The 24311-nt window shown below is 42.3% G+C and overlaps 1 long non-coding RNA gene across 12 annotated transcripts in view; it reads right to left on the bottom strand.

Moving 5' to 3' along the window:
• LOC112579143 overlaps positions 1–24311 on the bottom strand; it is a 167432-nt gene that overhangs the window by 95440 nt on the left and 47681 nt on the right. For 9 of the 12 annotated variants that reach the window (XR_006544883.2, XR_006544886.2, XR_006544887.2 and 6 more), the window contains exon 3: positions 15319–15575. The exons of 2 other annotated variants lie outside the window; for them this stretch is intronic. This is a non-coding gene — a long non-coding RNA (uncharacterized LOC112579143). Of the gene's footprint in view, positions 1–5230; positions 5277–15318; positions 15576–24311 lie in introns of all 12 variants that reach the window. One more of the 12 variants, XR_006544878.2, reaches the window with a different exon arrangement.

The following is a 24311-nucleotide window of genomic DNA, read 5'->3' as shown; positions in this document are numbered from 1 at the left end:
AAAACACAAATTAATCTACATTCAGAAATTTACCAAAAAATAACACTGAACCAAATGAGCAAAGATTATTCGATTGTTTAAATAATCTACTACTAAAATATTTATTGGACAGTTATATATTCTACTAGATTTTATGTACAAATTATTAATTTATACCAGATTTAGTGTGTTTTCCTAGAGCATTTTTGTGTTTTACAAAATCCAACAATAGAGAGACGAAGATCAGATCTTTTTCTATACTTACACACTAATTTTAAATTAAATATGTAAGTTATTATAACTGTATTGGAATTTTAAGTACATGCTTGAGTATGAAAATATATAGGCCTCTTCTCTATAACTAACTATACACTGCTGATAGTCAATTCTAGATCAGTTCTCAGTCCAGCCCAAGCACTTAAGTTCAGGCCTACAGTACAATTTTGTTAAGAGTTCCAAATTCCTTCACGTGTTTTAGGGTTTCCTCCTCTACCCAGTTCCTGAGTTGCCTCTACATTCCTAATACCAGGGAGGCTGCAGAACCAGCTGCTGGGTCTTTATCCCATTTCTCCCTGGAGCTTGAGTGATTGTGGGTTCCTCGCATAAACAATGATGACCTTAGCATCCTGTGTAACTGACTATGTATTTCCCTCTCCCTGGCTTTTGGGGTCTACTGAGATTCTGACCAAGCTTCCTGTATTACACTTCATCCTGCTTCTAGCTTTGGTCACCAGGTTGCAGACTGGGAAAAATTCCAATTCTTCACTCACTCGGGGACCCAGGGAACTCAAGAACACTTAGGATTGTCTAGAGTCCTGAGAAACTCAGATGGGAGATGGGGGACAGGGCAGTGACTGTCCCTCTGATGCTTAGATACATGATGTTTCCTCTGCAACCTCCAGGCTCAGCCACCCTGAGCTTGGGGCTGGGGTAGGGAGGACCCTGAGTTTTAAACATAAAAATTTTGAGGTCCTCTATTTTTAAATTGGTCGTTCTCTGTCATTTTCCCCTTGCTGTTTGGGGTAGGTGATGAGGTGATTCACAAAGAAAACATGACCTCAGGAATGGAGGCCAAAGTCTCCTTTATTGTAAGGAGAGTCCTGTCTCTTGTTACAAGCAGTCCACAGCCCAAGGCTGAAAGCTGATGGGAACATGTCTTGTGGCTGGAAGAAGGAAGTAGAGATAAACAATGAAAATGCTCTCTTTAGGACTGTTAGTTTTTAAAGCATGTTCAGGAGGAGGCAGGATTGTTATTCAGAGACATGGACTAGTGATTTGAGGATAAGGTGCCGGGGAAGAGAGGGAATAACCGGAAACTGGTTCTGAAAGATCACCTAAAGCAGTATTGACCAGTACAGTGACTATGCTGTTTTCCCTGAGGGTGACTCAGCAGTCAGCCAGGTGCAGCTCTGAATCGTTAGTTTCCTTTACTTATTGTCCTAGATGGGCTTCCTGCTCCTACTGCTGCTGCTACTAAGTTGCTTCAGTCGTGTCCGACTCTATGCGACCCCATGGACGGTAGCCCACCAGGCTCCCCTGTCCGTGGGATTTTCCAGGCAAGAGTACTGGAGTGGGGGTGCCATTGCCTTTTGCTCCTAAATCTACCACTAATCTCAGCTCTTTGAAGACTTTTCTCCTGCATAATTACATCCCTCTCCTACATCATTCTTTTACTGTCTCCCTGACCCATTCTTATCAACATACTTATGTGCTGTAATATCTGATATCTTTAAAAAGATAACAACTCCCTCCAGCTCCCAACTCTGATATGACACCTAAACATCTATCAGACATTCTCTTTTATTGATAGCTTCATTAATGAACTTGATTCGATTGTCTGCCTCTCTTTCCCTAGAAGCCAGGGTACAAAAGGCCTTTCCTGGTATATAATTTTTCCAGTCTTCTCAAACTGTAATAAGCCGAAAGTAGCCAGACTGGTGGCCATCCCTAACAAAGTTTTAATAGGTCTCTTAGGACGCTTTCTACACAGGGATATGAACGCCTCCCTAGACAATTAGTGGCTTGAAGGCCTAGGCTATTTGAACAAACATATTTCCCCTGCTTTCAGGCAGCCCCAAAGCCTCCTCCCAGCTGTGGGATGACCCTTGTGCGTCAGCACAAAAGCTGGGGCTGCTAACATTTCATGGCAGAAAGTCAACTGCACAGCCTGCAAGTCTGGCATGTGAGGTATATAGATCTATCTTTAATCAAAACCACAGACAGTTGGCACTTTGGGCACTTCAAGAATGCAGACAGGAATTCTCGATGATCCAACTCCGGCCACAAGCTCCCATGAACACCTGACATTGAGAGACGTGGCAAAAAATCCATTCTTAACTCTTCACTCTTTGAGACACTATTGTGTCTCAGTTAGATGAGCTCCTAAATCTCATACAGAGGCCGCACGACCATACTTCTCCAATTATGTGCCTCTCCTGGATTTCATGGAGAAGGATAATGGCAACCCACCCCAGTATTCTTGCCTGGAGAATTCCCATGGACAGAGGAGCCTGGCAGGCTACAGTCCATGGGGTCGTAAGAGTGGGACATGACTTAGCGACTAAACCACCCCCTGGATTTCAAAGTATTATAGTTTCAGATTCAAATATTCAACTAAAAAATATATATATTTTTTTATTTTTAAAATCAACCACACAGTCGCTAGGGTTCATTCAAGATCCTTCATGAGTTGCCCATCATCACTCTAAGTTTCTAGATTCAACTCCCACTTTCCCCACAGAACCCTAACTTGTACCAATTTATCTCTTAGTTGTGTGTCTTCTGATGTGTCAGTTACTGAGGATTCGTGGGTGAGTAAAACATGGTTTCTGCCTTCATGGTATTATAGCAGCTCAAAAGAAAGACGGACACTGGGCTGTCGCAGAAACAAGGCATTTGCCAAGTGTGTCTCTCCAGCACTGTTTCAGTACCTGTCAAATCTTTTTGCCAAAGACATTGGGAGCTTTACAAGACTAGCGACATCTCCCCATTCCAGGTAGGACTTGATTTGGCATTGTTTTAATCACAGTGAGATGGAAACTTAGGACAATTAGACCAGCCAGGCAGGTTCTACCATCCCTTTTTGTCTGTTTACCCAGAAAACACCAGCTCTGCCCCTGCTCTGAGTCTGGTATGGGTCTCCCCAACTTGAGTGATCCAGGATTCTTAAGGCACGTGTACAACCCACAGCCAAACCTCATGGCCTTGACCAACTGATGGCTACAAAGAGTGAGGCAGTGTTACATCCTTTTAATACCACCTGGATCTCAACTGTGCTATCAAATCACAACTCTTTTACTTTACGTTTTGAGATATAAAGGGGCAAGTCTCTTTCTAACCTGTTATAGAATCATTAAACAACATGCAGAATTTTGGACAATTTTAATCTCAGAAATGTTTACACGATTCACATGTTTTCTCTACTTGTGTAATATATAGAATATATTTTACAGTGACTCGTTTAAGAAGAATAAACAACTAGCACAGTTTGTTAATACTATTTCTCTTGAAAAGAGAAGAAAAGAATTATATGCTAAGTGTCACTGAATGTGTTAGTCGCTCAGTCATGTCTGACTGCGACCCCATGGATTGTAGCCCACCAGGCTGCTCTGTCCATGGAATGCTCCAGGCAAGAATATTGGAGTGGGTAGCCATTCCTCTCTCCCGGGGATCTTCCTGACCCAGGGATCGAACCCAGGCAGATTCTTTACCATCGTAGCTACAAGGAGGTAGATGGTTAATTTTCTATTTTAACATCACTGGGCTCAGGGATGCCCAGAAAGCTGGTAAACATCTCTCTCAACCTCCCCTCCTGTTCTTGCAGCTGGGACACCCATTTTCTCCTGTCATCAGACATCAGAGCTCCTGATTCTTGGGTCTTTGAACTCCTGGGCTTATACCAGTGCACTTACCATTCAGGTTCTTATGCTCAGACTGGTAGATACACCATTGGCTCCCCTAGTTCTCAGGCCTTTAGACTTGGACTGAATATACCACTGGCTTTCCTGGGCCTCCAGCTTGCAGATGGCAGACTATGGGATTTAGCCTGCACACTCATGAGTCAGTTCCTATAACAAATCCCCTCAGGTATAGATTCTATAGATGGCGCTTCTCTGGAGAACTCCAATATACCCTTTAAAGGGGAAATTGACTGAGGAGTTCCATAGCATGGTGCTGAGCACGTGGAGAGTTTGTGACGAGATAGTAATTTTAGTAGTAAGTGTGCTTCCATAGGCAACAGATACTCTTCCTTTATTCAGATCCTCCTTGAATTTTCAAATAGCACTTTTTTTAGTGCCTATTAGGTCAATTTCATTTACATACAGGAATTCAAGATAATTAGTGACTAAATTCTCATCAATTTCCCTCCACTTTGCAAACTAAAATGAATGTTTCTTTCTGGTAGGAACAAAAAGTTTACTTTATTTAGGAGGTCAGCAGCCTGGGGATATGTGTCCAAAACCCAACTCTGAAGATTCTGGTCAACCATGAAAGTGTTTAAAGGAAGACCAAACTAACACCAGTTTCTGATATATCTTAGTGAGTCATTAGCCACACAGCTTCTTGTCTATTATCTCCACTGTTTCTACCTTGTGTGTCAAATATTCTATTTGCTAGAATAAGGTTTAAACAGAGGCAATAATAATTGTGAAGTTTGTGTATAGACAAAAATTATTGCTGGGCACCTGTGAACCATGACTGGGTGTTCATTTTGGATTGCATTAGTGTGAGACAAAAGCCTATCCCAAGGCTATTAGAATCTTGCTACCCAAGTAGACCAACATGGAAATAAGGCAATCCAAGATCCTCTACAAAGCTTATAGAGCCAGTTCACCAGCAGACTCAACTCTCCCCAAGGCTAGTGCAAGGTCTAGATTCAGATGGAAGCACTAGGAATTTTGCCTTAACTTCCAACCAAGGAGTCCTCAGTTTTGGAAATTACTGGTTCTTTATTTAAAAATGATGTGTTTTCCCTGATTCAGTTTTTTACCTATTAACACTTACAGAAGAGGAGAGGTAAGGTCAGTATCCTAGAATACAAACAGGCTTACAATTGGCCATTTCTAAACCAACTCAGTTTCACTTTTCAGGACAGTTTCTTTATGACCCCAGGGCAAAGAAAAAAAAAAAAAGACTCAGAGTGAACACTGAATTCTTCTGTTCTAATTCCTCCTCTCCCTAAACACACACATACAAATTCTGAAGCTGCAAAGGCAGACCCAATACAATCTAGAATATCAACACATCTTACGGGTCATCTGGTCTCAACTTCTCTCCAAAATAACAACAGCAAGATTCTATTAAAGAAAGAAAACAGAAGAAATATGGGGAGAAGGTTAATAGCCATATAAAATAGAAAGTAAACTTAACCTCAGCAAATATAAAATTTTGATAATGAAAATCCTTAGCAAACAAAGGAAATCCATCACTGGAAACATGATACGGAAGGCAGACGGTCATGGCTCTAGAAAGGATGTACTGTTTCAATGAGAAATTAAAGATTCTTTGAGATTCAAACACATTATGCAGAAGACACCAGGCTGCTGTCCCGAGGACAGCCTAGCAGGGCTTTCCTTCCCTAGAGCAGGAGAGGCCACCAGGTGTCAGCGAAAGCTAGAGAATGAAATCAAGTTTGGGTGTTTAAAAAAGATAACTTGTCTAAATTTACACTAGGAGATAACATTCTGGGCATGTTTTAATAATAATAATGAAAAGTAATGATAATAAAGGGAATTTCAAATACCAAGAAATTACCAAAAAATTTTGTTAATGAAGACCATGGTAAATGAACTACCAATTTTTCTCATATTATCAAAGAACATCTATTTTAGTTAACCAATGCCGCATCAGGGGAGAAAGAAACAATGGTTCCTATTGATCAGATACACAGCAAACAGTAAATTATTTTCATAAACTTGGCCATCAGATGCATTTCCACTTGGGATCAACACAAGCGTCCCATGAAACGGACAGCTATTGGAGGAACACAACTTTTGAATAATCCCAAGGAATTTTTACTAGCTTTTCCACTCTCCCCATGCAAATAACCTTGCTCAGATTCTTGCTGGCAATTTTAGAAAAGGTTCCCCTATTTAGGGAATTGATACTGCCACAAAGAATCAAGTGAAAATAATCAATTCCCTTCACTTCAATCAGACCTAAAATTACAATACTATGCTTACAACAGATGGGTACCTTCTAGAAATTTTCATATTTTTCTACTATGAAGTCATTGTTTCTTGTGGAGGCCTCACCTGTACTTTCAAATTAGCCATATTCTCAAGAATTAGCTACCACTCTTTGCCTCAAAAACAAAATTATCCTTGAAGAAATAAAAATTAATATTTTTACCACATTATGCTTTCCTACTGTGTAGGTATAATAATTCCACATCCATTTTGCAGATGAGGAGGTCAAGGCTAAATAATTAACCCATTTGCACACTGAATTAACTTCAGCAACAAGCTCCCATTTGTAAATCTTTCTGACTCAACTCTAAGAGCAAATAAACAAAGAGCCATATGCTACCATAACTGTTTTCAGTTTCCCAAGAAAATCACCAAATAAAGGTAGAACAATGAGGCAAATACAGTTATCCAACAGAAAAAATAATAATAATAAAACATTCAATAGTCAGCTAAAGCAATTTTTGTCAAATTCTAGGCTAAGAATGTTAAACTTATCATTAGAGTGTACCACTGTAAACAAAACAGAAGTTATATATTTGTCATATATCAGAATATTGGCTTTTTTCCTCCATGTCTTTGACAGAACAGAGTGGGTTGTGAGACAAATTCACTTAATGTTTGCTTGTTAAGGCTTTCTGTATTTTTAAATTTAAATGTGAAGAAACTAGAAGAAGTAGAAAAGTACCAGTTATGGGGATTTAAGAAGAAGCCCTAATAATATAAACGACTTACTCTCCTGAGTTCTGAACTAACCGAGATAAACAGAAGTCAGGCAAATGAGACCACAAATGTCAGCTTGACGTGAGCTGTTGGAGGCAACTCTGGCGGGAGGCAGCAAGGGTCCCTAACAATGTATCCTGAACAGATCTACCTAGAAGCAGGACCCAAGGCAAGGGTTTGACCACAGGTAACAGTTTATTTGGGAGTTAATCCAAGTATTAGAAGAGTGAGGGAATGGGACAGGGAGGGGAAGAAAGCCAGCAAAGAGTGTGTGCTAAAGCCAGTTACCAACGTGGGCAGCCTGACCTCAACCCAGCAGGGCATTTCTGGGAGTAAGAAGAGAACTCATCTCTGAGAGTTACTCACCCCAGTGTCTACATGCATCAATTCCCACCCAGCTCGTTAGAGACCTGCCTCTAGGGACATCAGCTCTAGGGCACTTCCAGCTTGTCCTGTGCATGGGCCAAACACATTCCTATGGCCAGGCACATACACTAAGGGAGTACAGGCATTTGTAATAAGAAACCTTCTGCCTGTCCAGGTGAAGGCTGGGAGAAGAGAGATGGCATTGCTAACTCAATGAGTCACAGGCTGCTGCTGCTAAGTCACTTCAGTTGTGTCCGACTCTGTGAGACCCCATAGACGGCAGCCCACCAGGCTCCCTCATCCATGGGATTTTCCAGGCAAGAACACTGGAGTGGGTTGCCATTGCCTTCTCCAGAGTCACAGGCAGTACACACCAACCTCACCATGGCTAAGAGTAGACCAGCCTTTAGGGTTCCCTGAGCCAAAAAAGGGGAAAGGACTGAGCCATGCATGCTTATCTACTCACCCAAACTCACATTGGCCAAGGCTCTCCTCTGCTAAAAGGAATAAGTCAGGGGAGCAAGAAGACCAGGAGTGACCTCTGATGGAACTAGGGAAAAAGGCATCCTCATAATGACAGCCCTGGATGAGATGTATAGCAGGTGAGAAGTATCTAGAAACACTATCTAGAATGTCTTCACTCATCTTTTTTATTTACCTGTTGTTACTAAAAAATAAATCCCAAGCAACTCACTCTTTCTGGTTTGACTTAGGTTTCAGTGAATTATTAGTACATTTCTAACACAATCTTTCCAGTAGTCATGTATGGATTGTGAGAAATGGACTATAAAGAAAGCTGAGTGCCGAAGAATGGATGCTTTTGAACTATGGTGTTGGAGAAGACTCTTGAGAGTCCCTTGGACTGCAAGGAGATCCAACCAGTCCATTCTAAAGGAAATCAGTCCTGAATATTCATTGGAAGCTGAAACTTAATACTTTGGCCACCTGATGCGAAGAACTGACTCATTTGAGAAGACCCTGATGCTGGGAAAGATTGAAAGCAGGAGGAGAAGGGGATGACAGAGGATGAGATGGCTGGATGGCATCACTGACTCAATGGACATGAGTTTGAGTAAACTCCAGGAGTTGGTGATGGATAGGGAGGCCTGGTGTGCTGCAGTCCATGGGGTTGCAAAGAGTCAGACACTACCGAGCGACTGAACAGAAAATAATTTGAGCACTAGAGATCCAAAACAAATACATTCAACAGAGTTGACTGGCATAAAAATTACTTCTAGATTTTATATATATATATATATATATGTGTGTGTGTGTGTGTGTGTGTGTATATATCCTCTAAGGGAGAGTTCAAAATCATAACCCAGTGATTGGGTAGTAAAAATCAGTCTACTTTAAAATATTTTTATAACTCCCAGATACCAACTAAATTGACTTAAAGAGGTGAGAAGTAAATAGGGAAAAATAAATATTAAGAACAGCAAAACAGCCAAGTATATAACACGTCAGGAAAAAATGAATGTTTTTATGGGGTAATACCATACTTGTACTGAAAAGTGAAAGCGATAATTGCTCATTCATGTCCCACTCTTTGCAGCCCCGTGGACTATAGCCCGCCAGGCTCCCCTGCACACGGAATTCTCCAGGCAAGAATACTGGAATGGGTAGCCATTCCCTTCTCCAGGGGATTTTCCCAACCTAGGAATCAAACCTGGGTCTCCTGCATTGCAGGCAAATTCTTTACTTATTTGTGCCACCATGCTAAGACCTAAATAACTTCTGGATGTGGCAAACCAACATAACATCTGATTTATTTTATTTGAAAAGAGAATGCTTTCTGACATGAAAAATATATGGCAGCCCAGTGTGTGTATGTACATATATACAAATACACAGATACATATACACATAGGCTATGTGTACTTGTGTATATGTGTTTATATGTATATATCACTGACTTATTGAATGAGATTAAGTAATGGTCATTGGCAATTTCCAGCTCTGTTGACAATCAATGTGGATGTATAAAGTTTCCCTTTCAAAAGCAAATGTGTGCTATAAGAAGCAAGGGACTACCTTTCACAGTCAAAGACAGTGTATTACTCATTCCTCATTCATTTATTCATTCCACAACAACTAAGTGCCTACTTGGCGGATGGAAGATTAGGAAAGTGCAGAAAAGAGGTTGTACGTGTTATCTATTGCTGTATAACAAATTAACCCCAAATGGCATTCCTTAGGACAACAAAAATGTATTAATTATCTCACAGTGTCAGAAATCTGAAGGAGGCTTAGCTGGGTGCATCTGGCTGGGGAGGCTGCAGTTAAGTATCAGCTGGGGCTGTGGTCACCTGAAGTCTTGGTTGGGCTGGAGGATCTGCTTCCAAGCTCACTCGGGGGATCATTGCCCAGAGCCCGCAGTTACCACAGGGTCTTCTCCAAAGGACTGCACACAAAATGGCAGCTGGCCTCCCTAGAAGCCTAAGCTCTAAGAGAAAGAGAGCCACAGGCAGGAACCTGCCTGGCAATCTCTCATGAGACAAGTGTATTTAGGGACTAAAGACATCATGTAAGAAGTGCTGCTACCCTCAAACCACCATGATGGAGTGAGCACATGGAAAGAGCCCATAGACCCAGAGAAAGACACCTGAGGAGCCCCAGCTGTGGCGTCCTCAGCCCAGGCAGCAGACTGTGCGTGTGGAGACCTTAGAGACCAGCCAGCCTCAGCCACAGAGGACTTTCACCCCATGAGAGACCTCGAGTGGGAATCCCCTTGCTGAGCCCAACCAACTCAGTGCTATTGGAGATAATGAGAGATCGTTGTAACCAGCCATTACCTGAGGGTAGTCTGTGACAGAGTAATAGATAATCTGAAACAGATCTTACAGAGAATACAATCTCCTTCACCTTCAACAAGAAAGACGATTCAAAGGTACAGTATAGAGCCGCACACGACTGAGCACACACACACACACATATTTGCCTAAGAAGACTCCATTGTGTTTTTGGAGGTTTTGGCAACCTGAAAGCCAGGGAATGCATTCCCTCTGCTTCCTCTCTTCCCTTAAGGGCTCCTACAGCACTTTTTCTTGTGCAGAAGCTCACCTCTGTCAAACCTTTTTCATTACAAAACAAGTGAAACACCATTTTCCAATCCCTCAGTTTGGAAGTTCCAGTGATCCTCACCTGCAGAAATGGCTATTTTTGAGAGAGAAAACTACCAAATGACTGAGGAAGTATTTTACTGGAAGACAGAAACATCAAAAAGGTCCATTTTCAACATGCCATTAAATTTTGTTGTTTTGTCTTAACACAGTACAATCACTTCACCAGGCGTGAAAGACAACCAATGCAGACAACAGTCAATAAGGCATTTGCTACCCAGACCTAAACTTACAGGATGCTACTGTGCAGGTCGGGAAGCCATCTCAGGAGTGACCATCACAGCATCTGCCAGTGAGATCAATCATCTGCCTCCCCCTTCCTAGAACATCACTGAGCAAAGACGAATCAATAGGGTTTTAGAGTGACACAATTAACAGCACCATGTGAAGCTGTTAGAGCTTAAAATTTATTGCAGCCTTAATGCACAGAATAAAGTAATTTACAAGCAATTGTTGTTAGCAGCAGCTAGAGAATGGGTAACTGACCATTCTGGCGAATGTAATGGCAGTCCAACAGCTGGTCCTTTTTGTGGCGTTTGTAAAAGAGCCTCCCCCACCTCAACTCTGCTCACCTGCAAAGATCCACCTTGTCAACTATCAGGCAAAATAAAAGAAGGTACTCTAGAGGAGGGCTTCCCTGGTGGCTCAGCGGTAAAGAATCTGTCTGTAGCTCAGGAGACGCAGGTTTGATCCCTGGGTTGGGAAGATTCCCTAGAGAAGGAAATAGCAACTCACTCCAGTATCCTTGTCTGCGAATCCCATGGACAGAGGAGCCTGACAGGCTGTAGTGCATGAGGTCGCAAAAGAGTCAGACATGACTCAGGGACTAAACAACAACATTCTAGAGGAAATAATACCCACAGGACTAAAAAAAATGCCACCAGAAAGTATAGTCTGCTCTTCCAGGGGAAGGCACAGTTAAACACAGTAGATTTGTAATCGACAGTCTGTTCCCCTGCACAGAGGCGTCTGCAACACTACCTATCAGACTCTAATGACATATTAGAATGTTTTAAGAAGAAATGAACAGTTTCAAATGAATACATTAGGTGCAAAAAAGTTGATATTTATTCAAATACAGGTGTTTCAATAGCTGCTCACAGAACAACTCACAGGCCACAGGCTTAGTTTCTGCAAAAATCCCTTGCTAGGACTAATCAAAATGGGAAGGCAATGGGGGTGGCTGGTAGCCAGAAAACAGGGAACAGGGACCTGTGGGGCATGGGACAGGTGAGGGGAAAGGAAGTGAAACATCCAAGCTTCTAACTCATCAACTCTTTTCCCCTAAGTCCCTGGCAGCTCCCCTACATGGGAGTTACTGTTGCCACATATGCTAAGTATGAACTCAGTGGCCTGGGTCCTCCTTTCTACAGGTACAGAAAGTCAAAACAGCTTTGCTGTCAGACCACTGCTGGAATGTTTGACTGGCTCTGTAGACCTCAGAGGCCTTGGCTGCAGGTTTTTGATACGTATATGCTGACCTTTAACTCTGGGCCAGCTCTGTCCTTTACTGCAGGGGCAACATGGACTATGTTCGTGAAGTTCCTTATTTAGTCACTTTGTTAGAGTGTGATAGGCAGGGTCACTCTGCAGGTCAACTCCTGTTTCCTCGGGCCAACCCAGAGAGCATACTGGACACCATCCTTACTTCCTGAGAAAAGCAGTCCAGTTAGGCATTCCCATATCCTATTCACCTAAATTAAATACTTCACTAACAGGTGGGTGTTGGATAAAAGGCACGAGCTCAACAAATGCAGTTCATGTGACTGTGACCCTCATCTGCAAACCTGATGGCATGACCTCTGCAGCAATAGTTCAGGTCTAGAGGCACTTCTGAATCACCTACAGGGCTCCCAGGTGGTGCTAGTGGTATAGAATCTGCCTGCCAATGCAGGAGACACCAGAGACGCAGGTTCGATCCCTGGGTCAGGAAGATCCTCTGGAATAGGGAATAGCAACCCACGCCAGTACTCATGGCTAGAAAATTCCACGGACAGAGGAACCTGGCAGGCTACAGTCCATGGGGTCACAAAAAATCAGACGTGACTGAGTGACTGAGCACGGCACACACAAAGGGCTTCTTAAAAATGCTGACGCCTAGCCTGCCGCAGAACGGTTATGTCAAAATAACCAGGAGAAGGGCCATTGCACTGGTATTTTTTAAAGCTCCCTTATGATTCTCATGTGCAGCTAAGTGCGTTTCTGCTTTATATTATTTTCAGAGACAATAAATTCTTATTGGTTTCAGAATAAAAGTTTTTCAATGCCTTTTTTTCCTGTAGGGCTGACCACCCTTAACTGCTCACCTCTAACTGTTGCTATACGTAGTACTGCAAATGGCCCTTAATTCCTCATTGAAAGGAAATTTACTAGTTGAGGAAAAAAAAAAAAGGAAGACTATTAGGAAGGGGATGGGATAGCCTGGGAGGTAGCAGGGAGGTTCAAGAGGGAGGAGGGGACATAGGTATACCTATGGCTGATTCATGTTGATGTATGGCAGAAACTAATACAATATTGTAAAGCAATTATCCTCCAATTAAAAATTTAAAAATTGAAAAGAAAATAAAAGACAAAGGGAGAGCTCTTAGAGAAACTGTTGCTTAAAAGCAGAGATTCTGTACTCAATGTTATCCTGAGTCTAGTCATCGTCCATAAAGATTTAGCAACTGTTTCCAAGTATCTTATGTAACCCAAAGCTGGGTGCCCTCTAGACCAGAATTAACATAGTGTTGTGTCCACAGGCCAGCACAAGTATATCCCCGAAAAGCCTTGACAAAGGGTATGAGTCTTTGCTTATCTTTTTTTGAAAAGTTTAGGGAGGAGAAATTATATAGCCATAAAACATAGCACAGTTAAGCTTAAAAACACCATCTTCCCAAAATTCCACATCGCAAAATAACAAGCATCTCTAATATTAGCGTCTCCTCCCAGCTCTTTCAAAAACACCCCGTCTCTAAAAAACTCAGCCTCCTCAGTATTTTTCATTTCTCTCTCCTCTTTTTCTAACCCATCCTTTCCTTCTATAAGTAGCTTTCTGTCTCTCTCATATTTCTGTCATCATTACTTTTTATGTTTTATGCCCAGCATCCATGATTTCTTTTTCTAGTAATAGGAGTACTTTCCTCAGGAAACCACCCCCTTTCTTGAAAGTGTTTCAAATGTGGCCGAGCAAACCTGTCTCCAGGGCTGAGTGTGAGCCTGGCCGTCACCTGGAACCTGCAGTGACTTGCCTACTCAGGATGCGCACAGGCCAGTCAGGACGGTTAGCGGCAACAGGCCAACTTCAAGACTGCTTAAGCTGTCAGACAAACAGTTTTCTCTTTCTTCTGAGGATACCAGGCCTGAGAGATAGAATACATGTCTAATAGCCCAAAGTGAGTACAGGAAGTCTGAGAATGAAAACCGACAAGGACCCAGAACACAGAGGTAGAAAGAAAGTGCACTTGGGTGTAAGAACATCACTCCGGTAGGTTAATCCCAAACCTACTAAGTTTTTGATGGAAACCAGCTGCACTTCAAGAAAAACTATCCTGTTTCACAAGTGAAAGAGCAATTATTTTAAAATATATTGAGCTAGGTTTCTGTCAATTGAGACTGAAAGTTACATGTAATACAGAAACCAGTGCTTAGAAATTAGGGTTATTATAAATAAGAGTCCACAACAGGGAACTGGTCGAGCAGCGCTAGGAGACCTCTATCCTAACTAAGCTAAGAAGTTGGAAGTGTTTGTTAAGAGGTGATTGACCTACTGCACCTGGGGATACAGAGCGCATGCCTAAGAAGCCTGGACTATTAGGAAATTTTGCAGAAAAGCTCTAGAACATAGGGATTTATCAAGTTACTCCTCACTAAGCTCCAGCAAGAAACAAACTTCCTTTACAAAGAACTTATACGCATGCTCACCTTACTGGACACAGAGGGAAGAACATAAAACCTTGTGAAGACAGACCCTTTCTACCTACAAGTAATTGGAGATGTTTTCAATTCTGTTTGCATTTTACTTGCTGGGTTAGAGATCCTAAGTTATCTGTCCCAGCCATGATAAAGGTGGAATTGAAGCTAAAAGTGGAACAGGAGATAAGATAGCAGGAGGAATCAATGACTTTCTTCCTCAGGTTTCTTTTAAACACGCCTCGACCTGTGACTATTTTAAAAGGAGACAGTCAACCCCAAGGAAAAGAACCAGTCATTGGACTGCAGATTAGTGAGAAGGGAAAGGTGAGATGGGACTTCTGACCCATCTTGAAACAGAGGCCAAACTGGAGAGATGTTAGGAGAGATATTAAATATTGGTCAGCTGGACAGAGCTTACTCTGGGGTCCACTCACCAGTATCTAAAGTCAGTGGCACCGACTTAAGATAACTAGTTTGTCTTTTTAAAAATTTACTGACATCTAACAGAACCCAAACCTAGCCCAAACCTACTAAGCTGTTAAAGAAATTGTGTTTTTAAGAGAATCCTCAGTCAGTTGAACAAAAGCCTACACACCTAATTTTCTGCAGCTTTTCTTTTTTCACTTAGCAATGTCTTGGGAAGAGGTTCATACCAGTGCCTACTCCCTCAAGTTCTACAGATTTCATTGTACAAAAATGTTATAATCTATTCAGCAAGTCCACTATTCTGACCGCCGACTTTTACCCAATTCAGAGATATCCTAAAGAACGCTGCAGTGAATATCCTTGTCTGTACTTATGAAAAGAGGTTTTTTTTAAAATTCAAACCTGGTACTATGGGAAGGCGTGCCATGTCTTAGCTAACAACTCCTGGGAACTCAAACAAGCATTTGATCAAAAAAATGACCTGAATGCTATCTTTATTGCCCATGTATTTTGTGTTTCATTACTAGATCCTAGAGTCTTAGAAACAGCCTCCAAAATTTTAACCAAAGACCCCAGCGACATAGAGCAAAGTACCCCCAAAGACTGAAATATTAAGACCTGACCTTTTGTAATGCTCCGGCTTCCCACCAGCACAGCCTCCACACTCCAATTCTCTTTTCCTTTCTGGTTGGTTTTGCCAAACTTCCACGGTTTCCGGGTATGCCAGCAGCGTGTTTGTTTTTCATTTTCTTGTGGCTTGTGAAGCCGCAGGTGTGGGTGGATGGCGGGACTCAGCACTTCACTTCCTTAGCAGTAAGTACCAACATGGCACTGCACACATATGGTTCCCATTAAAATATATGGCAGGCACGTGTCTAATCTAGAGGGTGAAATTGGCAAAACTGAAACAGCTGTAGCTATTGAGACTCCCTTTTGAATGGGTACTACAGGAGGTGAATAGTTCAGCCCTTTTCTAACTTTCTTACATGATTTCTTTCTTGAGAAGTGGTCAGTTTCTTTCTACTTCTGTTTATATATTCTAGGATTTTCCCCAAACTTTTCCTGGTTCAGTATTTCTTTCTTTCTCATTATATATATATATATAAAAAAAGTAAAAAGCCATTTTGCACAGTCTATAAATACCAATGACAAACAACAACCTCCAGTGCAGGCAGAAGCTGGGTGACCAGGTATTGGTGTATTTTAAAAGGTGTCAACTAAAAAGATGCACAACATGAGAGTTTTGAGTTAAGTTTTACTTGGGGCAAAATGAGGACTGCAGCCCAGGAGACAGCACCTCAGACAGCTCTGAGAAACTGCTACAAAGAGGCAGTAGGGGAAGGTCAATATATAAGATTTGGGTGAAGGGGGAGTTCAGCCCAATCAAGCATTCATTTCACAAAAGGTTTTCTGCTAGTCATGAGGAGATGATGTCACTATGAAGGGGTTTAGGGCTTATCTAGATATAAAGACATACAAGGATTTGGATCATGAAATCAGTTCCTGAAAATCTCTCACTATCCAAAGACCTGTTCCACCAGTTTCCCTGGAGTACAGAGTGCCTCACTCTCCACCCTGAATTCCTCCCTCAGGAGTGTTGAAGGTCAGCAGCCACAGCAGCCCAGGGTTCAATCTTTGCAGAGGCAGATGCCAAATGTCCTTGTTGTTCGGTTATTCTGAAAGTTAAAAGCATGGTCCAAACTTAAATGGAGAATTAGGAATCATCACCATAGAGATATTGCAGAAAATATAAAAATGGGCGAGACTGACAAGGAAGAATATATGAAGTCTGGCCAGCTTTGGAGGAACTGATCTCTAAGGGACAGGGCAAGGAACCATAAAGACACAGTCAGAGATGTGGAATAAATATCTGTAAAGTTTAATGTCCCAGAAGGCAAGAGAGAGTGTCCTAGTTCATTCAGGCTGCTAAAACAAAAATACTGTAAACTGGGTGGCCTATTTCTTGTTAGCATCTAAAGAAATCCTGGAATGTGAAGTCAAGTGGGCCTTAGAAAGCATCACTATGAACAAAGCTAGTGGAGGTGATGGAATTCCAGTTGAGCTATTTCAAATCCTAAAAGATGATGCTGTGAAAGTGCTGCACTCAATATGCCAGCAAATTTGGAAAACTCAGCAGTGGCCACAGGACTGGAAAAGGTCAGTTTTCATTCCAATCCCAAAGAAAGGCAATGCCAAAAAATGCTCAAACTACCACACAATTGCACTCATCTCACACGCTAGTAAAGTAATGCTCAAAATTCTCCAAGCCAGGCTTCAGCAATACATGAACCGTGAACTTCCTAATGTTCAAGCTGGTTTTAGAAAAGGCAGAGGAACCAGATATCAAATTGCCAACATCTACTGGATCATCAAAAAAGCAAGAGAGTTCCAGAAAAACATCTATTTCTGCTTTATTGACTATGCCAAAGCCTTTGACTATGTGGATCACAATAAACTGTGGAAAATTCTGAAAGAGATGGGAATACCAGACCACCTGACCTGCCTCTTGAGAAATCTGTATGCAGGTCAGGAAGCAACAGTTAGAATGGACATGGAACAACAGACTGGTTCCAAATAGGAAAAGGAGTACGTCAAGGCTGTATATTGTCACCCTGCTTATTTAACTTCTATGCATAGTACATCATGAGAAATGCTGGGCTGGAAGAAGCACAAGCTGGAATCAAGATTGCCAGGAGAAATATCAATAACCTCAGATATGCAGATGACACCACCCTTATGGCAGAAAGTGAAGAGGAACTAAAAAGCCTCTTGATGAAAGTGAAAGAGGAGAGTGAAAAAGTTGGCTTAAAACTCAACATTCAGAAAACGAATGGCATCTGGTCCCATCACTTCATGGGAAATAGATGGGGAAACAGTGTCAGACTTTATTTTTCTGGGCTCCAAAAATCACTGCAGATGGTGACTGCAGCCATGAAATTAAAAGACGCTTACTCCCTGGAAGAAAGGTTATGACCAACCTAGATAGCATATTCAAAAGCAGAGACATTACTTTGCCAACAAAGGTCTGTCTAGTCAAGGCCATGGTTTTTCCAGTGGTCATGTATGGATGTGAGAGTTGGACTGTGAAGAAAGCTGAGTGCCAAAGAACTGATGCTTTTGAAGTGTGGTATTGGAGAAGACTCTTGAGAGTCCCTTGGACTGCAAGGAGATCCAACCAGTCCATTCTGAAGGAGATCAGCCCTGGGATTTCTTTGGAAGGAATGATGCTAAAGCTGAAACTCCAGTACTTTGGCCACCTCATGCGAAGAGTTGACTCATTGGAAAAGACTCTGATGCTGGGAGGGATTGGGGGCAGGAGGAGAAGGGGACGACAGAGGATGAGATGGCTGGATGGCATCACCGACTAGATGGACGTGAGTCTGAGTGAACTCCGGGAGTTGGTGATGGACAGGGAGGCCTGGCGTGCTGCAATTCATGGGGTCGCAAGGAGTCGGACACGACTAGAGACTGAACTGAACTGAAAGGCATCTAGACACCATTCCAAATGAAAGGAAAGCTAAGATTAGACCTCAAGGACACAGAGCTAAGGGTAGGACATCTGAATACCATTGTCACAACTGGCCAAATGAAAGAGCTAGTCTCCTTTGACAGGCTCAAAGCTTACGACCTCTCCTATTAAAAATAAAGAGGACTGTACCCAAACATTTCCATCTGGAAGTAATTGGTCTTCCAGTCTTAGCCAAACTTCTAAGGAGGAGGAATCAAAGGCTTTCCATCTCATCATACAAAATGATTCCTTCATCTCTGGTATGCTATCATTCTGTACATAAGTGCAAACTGAGCTGAATGGACTCCCCGTCTCTTCCACCCTCGGGAGAATTCACTGGAAGAAACAGACATCCAACTGATTTACGATTCTGGACAGTCTTTCCCACATACATGAGAAACTATTTCTCACAGGGCTTTTCTCAGCTGTTGCCTTTTCCTGACGCAAGTGTCAAATGCTCTGGCAGGTGAATTCTCCATCCCTATGGTGGCCTTGGGTGTTGGCACTTGTAAACCAGTATATTTCTGTCATCACCCGAATGCCGAATCTCAGAAGACATGTGTATTAGAGAAAGGCAGCTGCTGTGGCTCCTGGGAGGAAAATGCAATTAAGAAATGCTTTAGCACACAAGCTCAGCCTTTCCTTTGGAGAATAAGGGGGAGAGCTGGAGAACTCATGGGGGTCCCAGCCAGGGGAATGGCTACATTCCCTCTGTAGAACCAGATACAAGATACATGAATCTAAGAAGCTTAAAAAGAAAACACAGCAAAGGGAAAGTTTAAAGATCAGAGCCCACCTCATGCCTCATTTTGCCCAAACCTTTGTCTGATGTAAAGCCCAGAAACTGTTTCCTTTGATTCTACCTGACAAAGCCCAGGGGTGAAATTTACTTCTAATGTACTTTGTATTGTGCAGACATAGCAGGAACAAATTGGAACTGAAAGAACAAAATGTATTTGTATAAATGGTCATCTTACTCTGTTTTTTCTTTTCTTTTTTTTTTAAAATTGGAGTATAATTGCTTTTGCTGGCTTCCCAAGTGATGCAGTGGTAAAGAATCTGCCTGCCAATTCAAGAGATGCAAGAGACACGGGTTCAGTCCCTGGGTTGGGAAGATCCTCTGGAGTAGGAAATGGCAGCCCACTCCAATATTCTTGCCTGTAAAATTCCATGACAGAGGAGCCTGGCGGGCTGTAGTCCCTAGGGTCGCCAAGAGTCTGATGACTTAGCGCACGCACACACAAACACATACACATAATTGCTTTACAATGTCGTGTCAGTTATAGCAATACAACAATGTGAATCAGCTCTATGTGTATATATATCCCCTCCCTCTTGCATCTCCCTCCTACTTATCTAGGTCATCACAGCACCAAGCTGAGCTCCCTGAAGAGCTTACTTAGGGACAACGTGCAGAGTGAAAACAGGAAACACAAAATCCTGTCTCCTCATGAGCCATCCAAGGTTCTTTCCAGAAGACCCACCCTACTCAATACCTTCAAAGGAAAAACTTAATGACACCCTCACCGTATCACAATGGAAAACCTTGTGATTTAAGAGAGTTTTATGCCAATGTAAAATGCATGTTTATTACCAAAATGCTTTCCAATCTCACACTTCTACTGTTTCTTATAAAGCGTATGGAGTGTAGCCTGTCAGGCTCCTCAATTCATGAGATTTTCCAGGCAAGAATACTGGCATGGATTGCCATTTCCTTCTCCAGGGGATCTTCCCAATGCAGGGATCAAACCCAGGTCTCCTACACTGCAAGCAGACTCTACTGTCTGAGCCACCAGGGAAGCCCATATTTTAGCACATAGCCCAAATATCCCAGACTTCAGCACCCAGAAGGTCACATTTCCCTTTCATACATAAATCACAACAGTTGGAACCCCTCATCCTTTGGATGTGCAATCTTTTCCAGGTTGTCTTTGTCCATTCAAGTTCAGGACGCTCTAACAGAATACTGTGGACTGGGTGGCTTCTAAACAACAGAAATTTATTTCTCACAGGTCTGGAGTCTGGAAATCTAAGGTCAAGGTGCCTGCCTGCTTTGCTGTCTGGTGAGAGTTCTCTCCCTGGTTCACAGATGGATGCCTTTTAACTGTGTCCTCACAGGGTGGGAGGGAGCAAGGTGCTCTCTGGACCTTTTCTTACAAGGGCACTAATCCCATTCACAGGGCTCTGCTCCTATGACCTAATCACCTCCCACAGGCCCTGGCCTTCTAATACTATCACCATGGGTCTTAGGGTTTCAACGCAGATTTGCGGGGGTTGGTGGGGGGAGGACATAAACATTCCATCTACATGTTTAGGTTAGCATAGGTTTTCCCTCTACTAACAGTTCCTGAGTATCTCAGTATTTTGTGTGTTTCCCAGATCCTCCCTTCACCAGGCATTTAATTCTGGATTCTGTGAACTGCTTCTCCTTCCCTAAGGAGAGCCATCCCCAAGTAGAACAGAAACTCTTCCCCTTCACTTTTTATAGCCTAGCAGATACAAGCTACTTTTGAAAAAAAAATGATACTAAATTTATTCTAAAAGTAATTCAAAGATACTGCACAGTCCCCTGCTCCTTTAAGATCCCTGATAAACCAAGTTTATGGCATGTCCTCTCCTCTGCATCAGGCCACTTGCTCAGCCTCAAGGGTTTATCCAACAGCTGTCTGTGCTCCAGGTACCTCCACCACATCTCCAGGTGTAGATCAAAGGGAACCCAGTCCCAGAGAAAGAAGAAAGTGTTTTCCCCACCCTATTCTAAGCCTCATTTAGCAGTGTCTTCTTTCCAGAATGGCTGACAACTGAAATATCCATTTGTTTTGGAGGCAAACCCACTCCAGCTACAACCTTGCAGTTGAGCTGTTCAAAGGACAATTCTGTGATGACCGATAACCTTCTTCCCAACGTGTGTGTGCTTAGCCTGTCCCCAGTTTATAGGATATCAATAGCTCAGTGGAAATTAGTTATTAGTTATTATTCTGTGATGGGCAGAATACTGGCCTCAAATATGTCTATATCCTCATCCCTGGAACGTGTGCATGTGTGTGTCACCTTTCAAGGTGAAAGGAACTTTAGATGTGGTAATGTTGGGGATCTTGAGATTAGAAAACTATCCTGGATTATACATGTGGACACAATGTCATAACAACCGTCCTTAAAGGTAGAGGACGTTTCCTGCCTGTGATCAGGGAGATGTGACCACAGAAGCCTGGTCAGAGAGATGCAACATTAATGGCTTTGCAGTGAAGAAACGGGGCTACAAGCAAAGGGATGCAGGCAGCCTAGGGAAGCCAGAAAAAGCAAGGAAATGGATTTCCCCTAGAGCCTCAAGGAGGAACACAGCTCTGCCAACACCCTGACATTAGCCCACAGTTCTGACCTACAATTTGTAAGATAAATTTGTGCTGCTTTAAGACACTAAGTTTGTGGTAACTTGTTATAGCAGCCATAGAAAAAGTAATTCCTTATTCCTTTTCAGTCTCTTCTCATGAAGCATAGAAAAGACATGGAGACACAGTCTCACCTAGGAATATACATTCCTAGGAATATGCTAGTAATATGTACTATATGTGTTACTCTTATCGTGTGAGTTAATCTTGGATGCAATGTAGGGGATTCTGATAAGCAGAACTTGTGTACTAACTTTAGTCATTCTTGGACACCAGAAAACAATTTAAAACAATAAAGTTAAAGATCATTGGGAGAAATTTTAAATCAATTAGAAATAAATTCTCCAGCTCAAGGTGTCTCAAGTTGTCTGTGACTATTGACATTTGGGGCCTGGCCATTCTGTGTTGGTGGTGGTGGGGGTGTCCTGTGCGTTGTGGGATATTTAGCAGCAGCCCTGACTCTACCCACTAGATACCAGTAGCCTCCAGCTGTGACAATCAAAAATGTCTCCAGACATGGCCAAGCGTCCCCTAGAGAAAAAACTATGGGTGACTGAGAACCAATGTTTTATCCCAAAGGTATATTGGGGGAAAATAAAAGAAGCCGTCTTCCAAGGATAACTTGGCTATTTCAGAATAGGCAAATGTTCCATTGAGAAATATATGCTGGTAGGATATGTGTCCATCCCACCAGTCATTAGGTTCTCAATGCATGGAACACAGTTTGGGATATAAATATCCATTTTGCGTGACTTAGGTATTTGGATAAATTCATTGCTTTCTCCCCTACTTTTAACACAAGCTCTTTTTCCATGAGTCAATCATTTTTCCTGGCAAACTGACTTCGAATGGCATTAAATAAGAAAGGTATGGTGGCTGCACTTGTAAGGGCATGGCGTGACTTCTTAGGAGATCAGGCACCAACTCAACCAACTGGAGGTAGCTTCGAGTTACAGGGCACAGGCTAGTGGGCAGAGGGGATGTTGCCACAGAGCCACTCACTGAGAGGGGCAGCAGCTTCCAGCAGAGCTAAATTAACTTGGGCTAAAGTTATCAGATGGGATCTGTTCTTAGAAAAAAACTCCACTGAAGTAGATGTCCACACATACAAACAGCCCCACACTTCTATTCCATGAATGAAATTTAGCTACATTAACTTTAAGTGCTGGCATCTCAGGCGGCCACATGTACAAGAAATCAAAGGTTATCTATTCTTCTCAAATATGGTAATGATCTAAAAATAGGGAAGTGATTTAGGAACTAAACAAAGCAACAGAGTTGGTTGTTTATAACCTGTGAATAAGCCAGTATATTAATTCAGCAGACAACAATTTGAAAATGAAGACATCACTAGAGCAAACCTTAATCCATTATCACAATCAGATGAACTCAAATTAATAAATTAATGGAGCACTGAGCCCAGGGTTCTATTCTATAGCAAAATATCCAAGAATTTGGGTGACATCTTTTCTCAGACCATCGATAAGGTCAGCTGGGTGTCTTTTATAGGATAGTTTTTAAGTTGGGATTGTCTTTGAAGTACATTTATGATGTCCATTTGCCAGATGTGGTAATAGTCCCTGGAAGCAGTATTTAGGAATGGAAAAGAAAGTTAAAAGTGATAGATAAATGGAATCTTTTTAGCAGGGTTCTATTTTAGATAATTTTTATAAATATATTACCCATAAAGAATAATCACTACACAATTAGGAAAAAAAAAACATTTCTCCTTCAAAATAATTAATTTCCATTTCCCTTTTAGATTAGATTCAAGGTGATGCCTCAATTACATTACAGATAAAGGCATCATGACCACAAGTTTATAGTTCTCTTTAAATATTTCATGGTCCATTACCTCAGGGGAGATTAAGTCCCTATGAGTTTCTCCAGAATGAGGGCTGATGGATGGAAGCTTCAGAAAATCAGGTTTCAGAGCAAAATACAAAAAGAAACATCTGGTTGTTTAATGAGAATGGCTTAGCCATAGACTGAGCTCCACTGGGCATCAACTCCTCCTGCAGGGTCTGCATCATCAACTAAAAATGACTTAAAGGAGAGGCTAGGCAGCCCTTAGAACAGCCTCTTCATGCTGCCAGGGTCCACTCCAGCATCTGGAGGTGGCCATCAGCTAAGGCTCCCAGGTCCTGGGTTCTAAGAGGTCAGATGACTCTCCCAACCCCACAGGGACCTGAGACAGCCCCCAGGGCATCAGGGATAGGAGGTGTGGCCTCTGTCCTGTGTTGGAGCCACTGGTCATGACTGAGCATGAGCTCTGTCAACAGCATGGGTCAGCAGAGAACACAGATGGCCCACTGTCTGTTCTTCTCTGCCCTTACTCCCCTCACCATCAGCAAAGTGTTTTGTAATCAATTGATGATCTCATCCCTAATTACTTAGGTCCCCTTTTGATGTTTTTGAGCTTGCTCAAAATTTTGGCTCAAGGGAGCTCAGCTCGGTGCTCTGTGATAACCTAGAGGAGTAGAATGGTAGGGGGGTGGGAGGGAAGAGCAAGAGAGAGGGGATATATATGTGTATATATAGCTGATTCACATCCCTGTACAATATTGTAGGATAATTATACTCCAATTTAAGAAAAGAATTAAAGCCTTTTAGACAGCTAAACAAAAATTGGCTCAAATCTATTCCTTGAGTCGGGCTTCCCTGATAGCTCAATTGGTAAAGAATCCACCTGCAATGCAGGAGACCCCAGTTCAATCCC

This window comes from Bubalus bubalis, chromosome 15 (genome assembly GCF_019923935.1).
Source record: "Bubalus bubalis isolate 160015118507 breed Murrah chromosome 15, NDDB_SH_1, whole genome shotgun sequence".
NCBI lineage: Eukaryota > Metazoa > Chordata > Mammalia > Artiodactyla > Bovidae > Bubalus > Bubalus bubalis.
This window is presented reverse-complemented; position numbering and strand designations above follow the sequence as displayed.